The sequence below is a fragment of the Crassostrea angulata genome, chromosome 2, assembly GCF_025612915.1.
Source record: "Crassostrea angulata isolate pt1a10 chromosome 2, ASM2561291v2, whole genome shotgun sequence".
In the NCBI taxonomy this organism is placed as follows: domain Eukaryota; kingdom Metazoa; phylum Mollusca; class Bivalvia; order Ostreida; family Ostreidae; genus Magallana; species Magallana angulata.
The window spans coordinates 19,092,684-19,109,047 of NC_069112.1; the positions used below are offsets into that span (position 1 = coordinate 19,092,684).

At 32.5% G+C, this 16,364-nt stretch overlaps 1 long non-coding RNA gene across 1 annotated transcript; it reads right to left on the reverse strand.

Moving 5' to 3' along the window:
• Window positions 1-586: 586 nt before the first annotated feature.
• Window positions 587-2,010, reverse strand: LOC128173395 (uncharacterized). Its single transcript, XR_008242496.1, has 2 exons — window positions 1,543-2,010; window positions 587-958 (listed from the first exon to the last, which is right to left on the reverse strand). It is a non-coding gene; the product is annotated as an uncharacterized LOC128173395 (long non-coding RNA).
• Between the last annotated feature and the right edge of the window lie 14,354 nt (window positions 2,011-16,364).

The window sequence follows — 16,364 nt, forward strand, 5'->3', positions numbered from 1 at the left end:
ACGCATGTCAGCATGTTAATGAAACATTGTACTTGCAGACACAGCCATTGTATAATGATTAAATTCTCGTTGTAACGCGGCATTTAATTGGATAGAAAAAAAAATGATAAATTTGTATAACCTGGTTTGCACATCAAAAAAGACGTCACAATTCATCATCGTCAAAAACGTACTAAACCGCTTAACGTTTCGTTTGAATTTTTATCAGACTAATATCATTTTTGAAAGTAAAGCGCACTTAATATGTACAGTGAATTACAGAAATTAATTTATAAGGAATGACCTATAAATCTACCTTTTAAGTAATACTCGTATAAACTGGGTTTTAACAATTTTAGTTTTCTAAAATCCACTTTGCGGATTATAAAGCGTAAACTGTCCCAAACCAGGTTTTACTCGCACATGTATAACTTGGGGAGACACTGAGTTCATTTCTTTAATATACAAATTTTTGTTCTTTTCATAATTTCAGTTTTAAGGAAATCATGAAAGATATGTAATAAATTCATATATTGCGTAAAATTCAAGAATAATAAGCAGTTCTGGAAGTATTAATTTTTTTAATTTGATTAATGTCGACGAAAAAAAGTATTTTATATATTTTATTACGTTCCAAATACTTTGATAAATACAAATAGTAAGATGGTGAGTTATTGCATAATGTTACACATTCTTGACCTTTTTATTATGCAATAAAGCTGCATGTTGTCCTATTCATTTGATGAGGATGAAAAAAGTTATAAGTGTGGAACAAAAACTAAAATAAATCCAGAATTGAGAATGGCTATATTTAAATGAAGCAGAAATTACATGAAGCAATCTGTTTTCTTTTCCACTAAAAAAATGTTATTTCCGAATTATTTCGAATCTCAGCCATAGTAATCTGGTCTACGCGGACCCAGGTCTGTTCCGTCTCCAGGGAGGCCATTCATTCCATTTCCAGGGATACCATTTGTATCTGTAACGGAAAATACTTGTTTTGGTGTCATAGAAATAAAAAAGGTATATTAGTCAAACGCTTTAAAATATCGGGAGCACCGTAAGTCATGTATCAGGGTTTTTATTATCGTGGTTATAAATACATGTATACATATGTATAAAAGAATATGTTTGAATTATATGGTACTTAAGCAACCTTTTCTATTCAATGTAAACCACAGATCTTTGCAGAAACGTGAGAATACTGCACTTTTATTTAGTAACATCTTTATGATAAATCTAACTTATGACAATATTCTTGTGATTGACTTTTCATACCTGAAAGCATTTTTTAAAACATTTAGTATAAAAAGTGGTTCCAGAATCATAAGTTTGTTTTTTTGGCAAGCGCTAAAAGATGTTGACAGGTTTAAAAATGAGATATGAATAATAGCACATTGCTTTATCAAATATGTTGGGTTTATTTTTAATGCATCATATATGTTAAGGATCGTAGAAAAAAATAATTACTGTTCATTTCAATAGGTTTTTTTTAAAAACAGAAATGTGAAAAAACCTTGGATAAAAAAAATAGTACATTTTTGTTCTTTCAAAAAAACCTACCTCTCTTTCTTCTTAACGGTCTTCGCACTCTACTGAAATGTCCCAGTTTTCCTTCAACTTCGGAGATAGTCAGCAAAATCCCCGCAACAAGCAAGAGAATAAAAAACGTCTGACGATTCATGGCGTACAACAAGTGTTAGGAAATACAAAACGCCCAACCAATGTAATAGTTTATATACAGTCATGTATCATTGGTCACGTGGTTTTTGCGCTCTTTCTCCTGATTTGTTCCATCAAGAGAATGTCATCATCATACAAATTCTAAAGTTCAGTCTAAAAATATACCTTAGACAGTCTGTGACACGTATGTACAGACCCAAAAATATGTTACTAAACCTCTAAAACGAACCGTACCGTTCCGTACAAGAAATGAACCATACCGTTAACAAAACGAATCGTACCGTTCACAAAGCGTACCGTACCGTTCACAAAACGAACCGTACCATTAACAAAACAATTGTACCGTTCACAAAGCGTACCGAGCAAATAGCATGCGAGTTTATTTATGAAAGACCCGCCCCCAAACGGCCACAAAGGCGTACCAAATCGTGCAATATCCTTGCAACTTTTACATACGGTTTTTTACTCATGTCTTTCGATGAATACAGACGGAATACAGAATACATACGAAAATTATCGCTGACCAGATAGGTTCAATATTTTAATTATTTTCATGAAATATTTTAAGCATTGTGTATATACTGGCCTTAACATAACAGTTAATGATTCTCAGAGGAGAGAGAGGGAGAAAGAGAGAGATGGATTGTGTGTTAATTTTGATACTTAATTTAAAGTTTTATGACTCAACTTTTTTTTTGGTTTATGTTTGTACAGTCGGTTATTTGAGCGGGGTTTTATTTGAGGAAACTACGTGCTTTGCCTGTCAATCAGTTTAAGTGTAACAGTACAGATCACGCCATGCGCGGCTTGCTACTTGGCTACTCCTGCCTGCTATAAGAAAAGACATATGTATGGTTTCAGTGATATTTTGCCCTGTTTTAAAGCGATTTTGAAAAATATCCTAAAAATTGAAATGCAATAATTTTTCACCCAAAAATACCCATAAACTAAGAATCTACAAATAGTTACATAATTATACATTTCACAAGGACAATTGTGACGTCATCAACAGTGCATTTTCCCGTAATTTTCATAGAACTGAGCAGAATATGCGAATTATTCAGTGGTTTTTTTTTAATAAAAAAAAACTATGTCGGCAGCTGTCGGTCGCCATGAAACTCACATTATAGCTTCCTCATGTGATATCACATAAATATATTATTTTCGCTGTAGGCTACGGTAGTGGACACATTTTCCTGTTCAAAAAACCTGAAAAAACATGCCATTTTTCATTGTTTTTTACTAAGTCTTAGAAATATGCCAAAATGTTGAAGTCTTAATGTTTTTAAAAAAATAGATAAAAGTGTATAATTTGATACTTTGTATATATGCACATTCAAAATGGTATATGTGTCTTTTAATGAGATTTAAACGACTTTTGAATTTTAGGTCAAAAATTGAAATAAACTGTACCTTCTTCTTATTGAATGAACACGTTTTATTTTTTTTAATTATTTTATAAATGTTTACTACTTAAATCCTTATTTAAAAAAGTATGCCTATTTGAAATTATTCAACAATATTTTCTTTTCGACGTAAAAATTGTGGCTCATGTCCTGGCGATCATAGTCTCTTTCCTAACTGTCGTATTTTTGTTACTATATAAATTCTTAATAAAGCGTGCAAACAATTTAAATAGCATGCAACTGTTTTTTTTAAAAAAGCGTACCGTACAAGAAGCGAACCGAACCGTTCAGAAAACGAACCATATCGTTTACAAAGCGAACCGTTATGTTCACAAAACGAACCGTACCGTAACCTTTCTTTCTCTGTATATTCATTAATTGTGGAATTATCAAATATGAAAACATCATTTGTTTGACAAAAAGAAATACGGGCGCCTGTAAAGTGCGAAACGAAATCGAAACGAAAAGAAACGAAACAAAATCGTACGAAACGAAACGAAACGAAACCAATCGAAACGAAATGAAATCAAACGAAACGAAACCAAAAATCGAAACGAAACGAAACGGAATTTAAACAAAACTAATATCAATTTTGACTACATAAAAGTGAAAATAAATTCATTGAAATAAGTTTTTGAACCATAAAATATAACTACATGTATGTTTCAGATTGTCGCTGTAAGTTGTTCAGCCGATTATCCGAAATTTGCAAAAATTATGTAAGCCTTCTGTCTTACGGATCCAATTGAGGGTCAGCTCAAACTTAGTGATCACAAGTCCAGTATTCTTTCTCAAGCGGTTTTATTAGGCGTGATCATATAGTTACAACAATTAAAAGCAGCCCAACTCAAGAGTCTCAGAATCTCTATAAGCGGAATCTATCTAAATCTGTTCAACATCATTTTACATGGGTATATATAACAAATTTATTTATGATGGACAGTTCAGACTAGTTCGGCCCATCTACGACGATCACGAGTGAACATTAAGTGTTAAATTAAGATTAATATTTTATTTCTAAATAAAGTAACAAAACTGTCAAAACTGCCAATCAAAGAGTACGGATGCAGGATTTGAGTCTCCGAGTCCTGGGTCTCGGAGTCCTCCACCTAGTATGAGGCATCACTTACTCATAATACGTTCATTCATACATAGCATAAAAGGTTACAACTGTTAATATTTAGAATACACAATCCATGACTCAATATAGAGTACCAGAGTTATCGTTGCAGACACAGAATCGCCAAATATGACACTTGTTTTTAAACTCTCAATTTCGATATTATTATGCCCGTATTATTCACCTGGTTTAATAACATCATTTAGGAATACTACGCAGTGCTACAAGATTCACAGAGTTCATTCTGTTAATTATCATTAACACCATTCAGTGCGCAGTATCCAGGTACACATAAGTATCATAGTGACCATTATGTAATACTAGCAATTCAAGGTCATAGCATAGCTATCTGTTTACAATTATATAATTATGTAAATAAGTGATGTACATTCCTCTACCTTTTAATGTTTCTAATTTGTTTCATTAAATGATATTCAGACGTTGAGAGAGAGAGAGAGAGAGAGAGAGAGCAATGCCCTTAAACTTATCAGCGACATCTCATAGCAAAGTTTATACGCAAGTTTGGGAGAGAGAGAAAGAAAGAGAGAGATATATGATGATGATTCTGAAGGGGACACTCTAACAACAATTTTCTTTCTATCGATTTGAAATATTGTAAAAATGAAACGATTGAATACAATGTGATTTAGAGCATACTGGTTGGTTACCAGTTTCTAACATATAATAAGAATTGTTGTAATATGTATAGCATGAATTTGGACGTCGTAATTTGACAAAATTAACGTGCAAGATAAAGAGGTTTTTTTTTACCTGTGTTTTACCATAAATCAAACATAATCCCCTCTTTCTCTTCCTTTCACACGCACGCACAATGTATTTGAATCATTTTTACACTATTTCATATCGATATAAAAGAATTCGTTTAGTTGGAATGTCTCCGTAAATACTGTAAACGCACTATATTTAGGGTGTACAATATTTGGCGGAATATAATTTTTAAACAAGTTAGCATGGATTTGATTTAGCGCATATCTGAATTTACCTTTTTATCTACTTATATGTTTTACATGTGGCAATGTACTTGATTTTGCAAACGCCGTTTTCCGCCAAAAACGCTAAAAAGAATACACAGCCAAAGGGGTTATGACCGTTTTTAGCTCACCTGAGCTGAAAGCTCAAGTGAGCTATTCTGATCACATTTTGTCTGTCGTCCGTCTGTCCGTAAACTTTTCACATTTTCAACATCTTCTCAAGAACTACTGGGCCAATTTCAACCAAACTTGGCGCATATCATCTTTAGGCAAAGGGGATTCAAAGTTGTGAAAATTAAGGGTCACACCCGTTTTCAAGGGGAGATAATTAGAAATAAATGAAAAATTTCAAGAAATTTTCAAAAATCTTCTACTCAAGAACCAGAAAGCCAGGAAAGCTGAAAATTGTGTGGAAGCATCCTCAGGTAGTGTAGATTCAAAGTTGTGAAATTCATGACCCCCGGGGGTAGGGTGGGGCCACAATGGGGGGGTTGGTTGAAGATTTACATAGGAATATATAGAGTAAATCTTTAAAAATCTTCTTCTCAGAAACTAATCAGCCAGATGATTCTTTATAATTGTTAAGACTTTGGCTCAAGGACAATTCTTCGGCCTCACGAGAAGGTTCAGAGTTCGATGTAGCTTTATATCCCATATATAAACAATTGTTAAGGATCTTTTTGAGAACTGCAATACTCGACATGTGATAAGACTATAAAATCATCCTGTTAGAAAAGGGACTAATGGTTATAAACATAAGAATATCCAGGGGGAAAAATGAATTTTATTTATACAGGATCTGCATGTATTATTGTACATTGTCCAGATTGTTTGTATTATGACTCCATTAAGCTGATTTTATCATACCTATTGTTCCTCATGTGAGTGATGTGGCCCATGGGCCTCTTGTTTTAAAATACGTTTACAGTATAATCATCTTTATATTGCACGTTAATTTTGTCAAATTACGACGTCCAAATTCTTGCCATACATATTACAACAATTCTTATTATATGTTCGACACTGGTAACCAACCAGTATGCTCTTAATCACATTGTATTCGATCGTTTCATTTTAACAATATTTGAAATCGATAGAAAGAAAATTTATGTCAGAATGTCCCCTTCAGTATCATCATCATATCTCTATCTCTCTCTCTCTTTCTTTCTCTCTCTCTCTCTCTCCCAAACTTGCATATATACTTTGCTATGAGGTGTCGCTGATAAGTTTTAAGGCATCTCTCTCTCTCTCTCTCTCTCTCTCTCTCTCTCTCTCTCTCTCTCTCTCTCTCTGTCCCAAAACGTCTGAATATCATTTTTATCATTTAATGAAACAAATTAGAGACACTAAAAGGTAGAGGAATGTACATCAGTTATTTATATGATTATATAATTTTTGCAAATTTCGGATAATCGGCTTAAAAATTTACAGCGGCAATTTGAAACATACAGGTAGTTATATTTTATGGTTCAAAAATTTATTTCAATGAATTTATTTTCACTTTTATGTAGTCAAAATTGATATTAGTTTTGTTTAAATTCCGTTTCGTTTCGTTTCGATTTTTGGTTTCGTTTCGTTTGATTTCGTTTCGTTTCGATTGTTTTCGTTTCGTTTCGTACGATTTCGTTTAGTTTCGATTTCGTTTCGCACTTTACATGCGCCCAAGAAATACTTGATGTTGTTTAAACTTTTAGTCAGTCTGTTTCATTAATCCACTTTTTTGGATACTCAAGTGCAAGCATCAAGTGAGATTTCTGGTCACGCTCTTTATATCGATGTTCTAGATAATTGTCCACATCCATTTAATCAAAATATACACAAACACCATTGCACATGGCTTCTGATCCTTCAAAATAATACGCATTCAGGAATACCGAATATACTCTTTTCAGGGTAATTTTCCCCCTTGATGTTTTCGTCCTTCCTCCCTTGCAATCGGTTTCGCTCCGTCTTGAATTCGTCAAAATATACATGTACACACCCTGAAACGTTATACTACACCAGTTGCATGGTTCGGTTTGGTGCGCTTTTTGAACAGTTCAGTTCGCTTTTGCACGGTACGCTTTGCTAAAAATAAATGCACGCTATGTGAAAAGTCTGCGCACTGTACTAATGAGGTAGGCGTGACATGAATGCTTGATTTTCTTCGATATATTTTTGTTTCATCTCTGCCCGATTGATTTCAGCAAGGTGATAATTATGAAAAGTTATTTTTCTTCATTAGTTATGTATTATTCAAGAAATGAACGCTGTGTCTACCCGAGTTTTACGAGTATAACCCTGGTTGGGGCAGTATACCCTTGATTATCCGCAACCGGGTCTTATAGGTTATCCTTGCACTCTTTTTGCACGGTTTGTTTTGTGAACGGTTTGCTACGCTTTATGAACGGTACGGTTCGCTTTGTGAACGGTACAGATCATTTTGTAAACGACAGGTTCGTTTTGTGAACGGGACGGTTCGTTTCAGAGGTTTAGTAGTACGTTTTAGGGTATGTAGTTGTGTTCAAAGAGAGATTATTTGATACATTGGAATTCGCTCAGTCTTAGATTTGGCCGCTGACAACGAGGGCGAAAAAAACCTGGGGGCAAATATTTCCTTGTTTACAGTTAGTCAGGATATTTGAACAAAATTATCTTCTGACATATGATTTTTTACAATGTATCAAGACCAAGCCTTTGACACAGAGGTGTGGAACATAAAATTATGATTTCCTTCTTTAAAATAAGGAAGCAACAAAAAAATCACAGTACTGTTACATGTAGTACTAGAAAACGGCTTGTAAGATTGTTGCGAATAAATGTTATTTGCATATACTGCAAAGATATCTCATATGCTAAACAAATCATCATGTTACGATATGACTGATCATTATATTTCCCTTCCTGTAATTTTAGTGTATCTTGTCTGTTTAAAAACAATTCTTAATATGACGATACATTTTTAAGAAGTATGATTCAAGGTTTCATCCACATAGTACTTAGTGTAAATAATCTACTCGTTGAGTACCAATTTTCGTGGATTTCGTTTTTAAGTTAATCCGCGAATTTTCATTTGTATTGCAGCACAATTTTTACTAACATTTTGTAGTGACAGGATCATTAACCACGAATTGTCATGTCCTTGAAACTGTGATTTCCCTGTACCAACGAAAATTGATACCCTCAACCAACGAAAATTAATACCCTCAAAAATCAATGAAACCACAGAATCTTGCAAATCGATTTACAAAAACAAACGTGGGTATAATCATCTAATAAAGAATAACTTATTTTAAAAAAAGTAAGTGGTAACTCAATGTTTAATTAAAAATAAGGTCGAGTGTAAAATATATTTTAAATCATGGGAATTGCCCTCCATTTTAACTTGCACACTACACAGTTACATATGCAATTATATGTTATAAAACTTTTGGAGAGGGCTAATAGTGGAACTTGTGATGACAATATGTTAATTAGACATAAGCAATCTTTCCAAACGATATTTTCCTTGCGAATCTAAAAGTTATGCATACATTGCCAGAGGAGATGTTCTTGTAGGACAGTATGACGAAATATCATAACACTACTTTTTGGAAATAATATTTCTTTCAAAATATTGATCAATTTCTTGGTTGTCATTATAAATTTCCGGGTTTTTTTTTACCCGAAACAAATCAGTAAATCACTACCTTATTTAAAAGATCAACAATGATATTAGAATCATAAATGTGAATGTGAATTTAAAGAAAAAAAATATGAACTATCACATTACATTAAGATCGACGTTCAGTATTCTCAATACTTTGATTAATCATAGATAGCGCTCTAACAGGTTGCGTAAAGTTCTGAATACATGCCATATGGCGTTTAACCTATACGCTCAGCACTTAGAAATGTTTAAAAATGATATATCCGTAGCAGTGTCTACTCTATTCATAGTAAGTCATTTAAGTTCCATGGTGTAAATATTTCACGATTTCTCAAAGTGTAATAATTACTATGGTTATAACTTCACACTGCATATAATCATAACTTAATTTTAGATTTTTGTTTCTCTTAAATTCAATTTTTTTTTTGCGTTTTAAAAAATAATGTTTTTTGCGAACTCAGTTTTGATTTTATTTCATGGGAAAAAATGTTAATCGCGAACATAATGAAATTAAAACCATTGTGATAATATTTGCCAAAATACAACATTGTGGTTTAATGCCTTGCAGTGTTTCTCTGTTTTAATTTACTGCTTATCTTTTATAACTTGAAACATTTGTGTTGCAATTTGTAAAAAAAATTAAGCTAAATAATCATAGGGTTTATACTTTTGAACAATGACTGAGGAAAATTTTTCAAAATACAATGATTGGATAACGAGAAATAAATGTATGTTCAGTCGTAATAATTGTAGTGTTGATTTGTTGACAAAATACAGTCTTAATAACACAAGTTTTAAATGACACATGACCAATAGAATGTCCTATATAACATTTATGAATTTGATTTGCCAGTCAAAGTTCGCTTCACAACCCCAATTAAAGGCTGATAAGAAAATATTACTTCACTGAATGTGTAACAATTGTAAACTAATACCTAACGCGCGTTACTCAATTTGTATGCACATATCGCTGCAGGTTTGATAGTATATCATTCAATGCTCAATTGTATGTCACATATACATATTTGAAAAAAGTTTCTGCATGTGAAAAGAGTTTCTTAATAATAATTGATATTATTGTCCTAAAGAAGAAAGCACGAGTTAAAATGGAATTACATGTACATTGTTTTTAATTCGTCAAGGATTTAGTCTAAATTAAGCACGTGAGAGTAAAATGCAGGACGGTTAATTGGTTGGTTTTTTCTGTTTGAACTAGAGGTGGAAATAAGATATGTGATTGAAATTAAGTGGCAGCGCGATTTATTCATTTATTACTGAACTATTGGAGCAATTTAGAAACCCTCAATACTGATGATTACTCTAATGTACAGTTTAAAACTCAAAAACAATCAAGTAAACTTAAGAAAACAAAACACTTAAAAAGTAAATTAAAGATTTTATTAGTATGTGTGTTACTGCAAACATATAACTAAAGAATGTAGTCAAAATCTAAAATAATAGAATGTAAACTAACTGAGTCAAAAGCAAATCTTTTTTTTATAGGGAACCATTTGATCTCATCAAGTATAGCATACATTGAGAAATACAACAGAAAAATTATATATAATATGTATTACGGTGTAACTGTTGGGGCGAGCGCAGCAGGTGATCAAAAATGAATTATGATTTATCCATAAAAAAAAGTAGTGATGTAAAGTAAATGAATTTGAATACAAAATAAAATAAACATACCTATTTTTTCCAGTAAATTTTCATTATTCATAATTCATAAGATTTATTTATTTATTTATATACTGGTCGCACGCCAGTATAGAATTTATCTCAGATAAAATGTTGTTGAATAATAAAGATTTTAACATAATGTACATTGCAGTTTATTCCTCTTTTCTTGCAGCAGACATTTTTCTTAAACTTACATATAAAAATTGACTTATCACACAGTCCCCCCTCCCTCATGTAAAAAAAAAAAATCAAATTTACGTATAAAAAAAATTGTTGATCATATAAGGAAAATGGATCCCACAGGAGCATGTAATAAATAGTAGTGAAAATAAAGACACTTTTGAGCAGCTAAAGAGCTAAAGGCATACTACACACTCCCCATTCCTCATCCCGAATAGAATGTTCCTGATTTTGAGAATTTATTTTTTCTTTTTGCTTGTGAAGATTTTTTGTGGGTCGAAATTTACTGACGCCGAAAAAAATTCTGTCGGATCAATGTAAGAAATCCATTGTGACGTCACTCAAAACAACGATAACTTCGTTAGTCTTATGTAATGGAATTTGCGTTGTGTCAGCAGTAACAATACATGTACTTGTTCTCGTGATAGTGTGAAAATGGGAAACCATAATTACAGGGAACTACTGGGACGATTAAAACAATGCATTACTGGTCCGATTTACTGACGCCAAACAAATCCGTTGAATGAATGAGCAACTAGTCCGAATTTTCTATTCACACACGCCGTGCCGATAGAGCTCGCTTCGCGCCGGCGCTGCGCACTGGCGCAGCGCCGGCGAGCTGCGCTCGCTATTGATATTGTAGTTTTATGGGCATTTTATAATACAAAGTATATGGGGTTTTCAACTCCATCAGCAAGCATAAAGTAAAAAAAAACTTATTTTAAAAAATGGTTTTAAAAATGTAGTATTCTCTGACTTAAACCTATAATTAAGTCAATCATAATAACACAAAATAGTAAATATACAACGTCTTTGGTAGTGCAAAAAAGAAAAAGCAAGTAGGCAATTTTGCTCTCTTTCTTTTTCAAGCGTAGAAACACTTCATATAAGAATGCAATGACAGTGCAAATGATATTCATGAATATTCTCTTGAAATACAGATAACTGAAATACACGAATTGTGATACCTTCTAGAAAAGGATAGGGGAAATGTCACTACAAAAATGTTGAATACATCTTCGTTGGCAAATAGTTTATGATCCACTCTGTTACTCTACAACAAATTGTAATTTTTCCTGTAACACACCCTTTTTTGTCAGACGCATCCTTCGACTAAACAGTATGAGAAGATTCCAGGTAACATTAAGATAGTTGATGTTGTTTATTGGAAATTATGTCTCTGTGAGTGTGTTTTCAATTTTAATCAATTGAATTCTCCATAGATGACATATAAGTAACGCGTCCAATTTTCCCCCCTCAATTTTTAAAGGATACATGTTATCTTCAAAAATTGGTACAATCAATATTTGTCTTACCGGAACTGAATTTATTACCCTTTTCAGTGTTATTCTCACATGGAATCTTGTTATTTATATTAATTATGATTTTCCATTAAGCTTTATCAATTTGTTTTTATAGTAAAACTAATATAATTCGGATACCTTTCAAAACAATGGTTTCATTTCATATAAAAGTAGAAAAGTAAAGAACATTACTATTAAATAAAACTGGAAGAAAATAATGCATATCTAAAGGGATGAAATTATCTGTATATGAATACAAAAGTTGAACATGTTTTAGATAGACATTGGAATTAAATAAAAGCATGTAAATAGCGTCAAATAACAAGTGACATAAAACAATTGTCTTCCAAGGTATTCGATACAATTTATTGCAATGACAATTTTGATTTGAATATAATGTTATAAAACTTTGACATGATTTTGCATTAAAAATATATAAGAATATTAAATGTAAGAAAAATGAAAATACATGTACGTATATTGTTATGTTTGTAACCGCTATGACCCACTTCATCATATCACACGTGTATGATTTCTGTTTGCATCAGGGTTTCACAGGAAACTGATTCTGTTTACATAGTTGTTAAATGGACATCGATCTCTTGAGGTTCTTTGTGGTAGTTATAGATGTGGTGATAAATTATGTTTCGGAAATGTGTAATTTCGGGTAATTCTAAATGTGCAATTCGAACGTTCGTATATAAGCCACTTTACGTCCTCACTCTACGCCAAGATAAAGGTCGTGGTATTCGGCGAATTAATCCATCAACGGCGATCATACTACTCTGTCTCCCCATCGAAAATTTTGGTTTATCATTTACAAAAACGCCTGAAATAGAATATAGAAATATTACAAAAATTCTTTAGTACGTATTATAGCAAAATCACTTGACTAAACGAATTCAGACAAAAAAATAACAAATTTTCAAAGCGATATAATTACATAAATTATCTGAACACATTTCCGGAACAGAAACAACACGATAGCATAAATACTACTCTAAATTAGGTAGAAAATATATTCATAAGGGAATTATCATAACTTATCGGTCTTTATAAACTAATAAAAAATATCATCTTAATTAAAAGATAAAGGACAATAAAAACAAACTGAACAATTAGAGTCGAACGTAAAAAAAATATTAAGATTAGATAACCAGTTCTGCATTACCTTTAGCTGGAATAGCTTTATCGCCCAAATTTCCTTCCACTTCAATAAGAGTCAATGACATCACAAGCATAGTCACCAGAAATAAAACTGTCTGAAGTTTCATGGTTAAATCAAATGTAAAGTGGAAAGATAGTACAGAATGTTTTGTTTTATAGTCTTCAGTATCGGGAATTTTTGGAAACTTTCTGAAAAGGAATATACAGAAATCTAATGAGTTGTTAAAACAATAGAGGGCTTTGTATTTTTTTTATGAATGAACTTAGATGGAGATATCCCGGAAGGTGTATGCATGGGGGTCGTGTAAACTATTATTTCCTGTATTCATTGAATGAGTAGAAAAAGTATGTACTGTTTCATCGGAAAACACATCTCATATGTTTGGTATTTCCCCTACCCTTAAGAGTTGTCCTCTTAATAAACAACAACTTAGGTCAAGAAAATGATCGAATATTTATTTATCTACATGGCAGTATACATGTAGCCATGTACTTTAAAATTAATATAATTAAACTTTGCGTGCCTTATACTCGTCTTCTTTTCTACTACTTCTTATAATATTTATCGGCATTAAAAAGATTAAAACAGCTTTTTCTCACTTTATATCTATTAACTGAACTATTACTACAATCTGATTATAAAAAAGAAGTATTAAGCATAACATACCTGTTGAAACAACTAGATAATACAGTCTTCAGATAACTTTACAAATGCAGTTCGGTCTGATGAACATGAATAAATCATAATGTCGGCAAAATGATAATCCCGGTTACTGTAAACCAACTTTTATTCGCGTGCGAGAAATTTTTGCGAGGTTAGCGAGAGCATTATCCCCGCGAATATCTCTTGCCGCGAACCAATCCTTCGTCTATAGTTTTTATTAAAATACAAGTCTGGATAAGGCTTGTTCGCTAAAATAAGTCGTTGCGAACCAATTTATCTGCAGTTAATCGCGAAATAAAGTCGACGCAAATAAAAATTGGTTTACAGTTTTTGTTTTTGTAGAGAACCATTTTAACAGGAGCTTGGACTTTGGGTAGTTGTGTAAAACAGCATTATGACGTAGGTCTGTCTATTTCATTTCTGGCCACTCAGCCATGGCTCTTTGAAATCCACAATATTTGTTTGGCTTTTGAGCTAAGATTACGCAATCTGTGTAGATTTTATTTGAACACAGCGTCATTTTTAACTTGTTTTGTCGCAAGAAAAAGATCCTACCGAAAGTCCAAGGTCTTGTTAAATTAGTTCTAGCGTATCCTTCACACCACTACCCCAAGATTTTATGTTGTATTATATAGTGCAAGATTACATTGTGGAATGAATTAAAACTTAAAAAAAGAAAAGCTGTTCAACAAGAATATATTTACATACAGCATGCAAGATAATTTCTATACGAATGAACTCTGAAGATAAAGTCATTAGAATGGTTACACTTCTGGTTGACAATGTCGCTGTTATTCTAATACATTACCGCTACATATTATTATGATACATATTGCTTCTCTGACATTCAGTTAATTTCGTATGGATTTGTTATCACCAGGATATAAGTGTTAAGTTTCTCAATATTCTGGATTCACGTTTCGCTTAATTGCTTGATATTTATAAATATTTACATTCCAAATATTTTTTGCATGTAAAGTGAGTGAAAAGGTACTGCAGTTATAAGACCGTAACACACACAACGTACTCAAAGGTTAAATGACGAGTTTCATTATGACGTCACAAACGTCGAACGCCGTAAAATGCAACGTCACAAGCAAGTATCAAAGTTCAGGCTTGCAGCTGTTACAGTGGCTCTTCCATTAATTTGAACTTACCCTTAGGATAAAACAGAAATTTTGACCTATAAATCACATTTGCAGACAAGGCAAGAAGTTAAAATAATGTAAATATAAGCATTAAATCATTATTTTTGGAAAGATATAGTCTCATAACTGCAGCGATGTGTGCATACAAATTTTCATAAGGCGCTAGTACAATTTGTATGCACACACCCCTGCAGTTATGAGACTATATCTTTCCAAAAATAATGATTTAATGCTTAAATATATCAGGGTTCAGACGATGTTCATTCAAAAGTATGAAAAATTCCCAAGATTTCTCAGTCGAAACGCCCCTGTTAGCCTATCAGGTTTCATTACAATGCTAAAAAATGTGATGTCTACGTGGTTTTGTATTACAGCAAGCCCGGATGATAACGTTGAAAAATTGTGTGATGTATTTCGAGTGTATTCCGAATGGAGAAAAAAGATGTAAACATTCCCCCACAGGATGAATGACCATCTTTAAGTCCTCCTTAAAGATAGCTTAAAGGTGTTTAAAGGTAGCTTAAAGACGATCTTTAAGCCACCTTTAAGCTACCTTTAAGCTATATGTATTGCTTAAAGGTGGCTTAAAGAAAGCGTAAAGATGGCTTAAAGGCAGCTTAAAGACTATCTTTAAGCCACCTTTAAGCCACCTTTAAGGACATCTTATAGGTCCTTAATGTCCAAACTTCTTTAAGCCACCTTTAAGCTACCTTTAAGCCACCTTTAAGCCACCTTTAAGTCATTAAAAAAATTTAATTCAATATTCTGCTTAATTTCCAACAAAATGTATTAACTTTATGAAAGAAAAAGTATCAAAACGTTTTTTGTTCTAGAAAGAAAAATGAAAAAAAAAAAACCACCAAAAAAAACGGCCGCGGTGAGAATTGAACCCGGGACCCTTAGTTTACTAGCATCACCACACATCCTCTGCGCCACGGCAACTTATATATTTATGAGCGTTTTTATATCCTATAAATCAGTGGATATTGAATCACTGTATTGAATGTGTTTACTTGAAAAGATTTTGACAAACCATTCAGTTTGTAACAATCAATTATATCTAATTTTTAAATTACATGCATGCATGTATTTAGAATGAAATACGGAACTTGGTCTTCAGTGAACAAAAATATATTATACCTAAGTGGAAACCGTTAGGTTCACTATAGTAGGCTTTCTTAGTTAATAAATTTAAACCGAGTAGATATACGTAATTCATCTAATTTATAGCTATAAAAATGTAAGAAAGAAAATGAAATCATTTCTTTTAATAAATGCATTGATACTTTTAGGGTATTTGTTCAATTTCCCGCAATTTCCCGGTTTTCATGATCGCGGCGCCGTTCCAATATCACACCTCACAGCCTACTCAATATTCAGGGTCATGAACCCTGGGGAGCATTCATTATT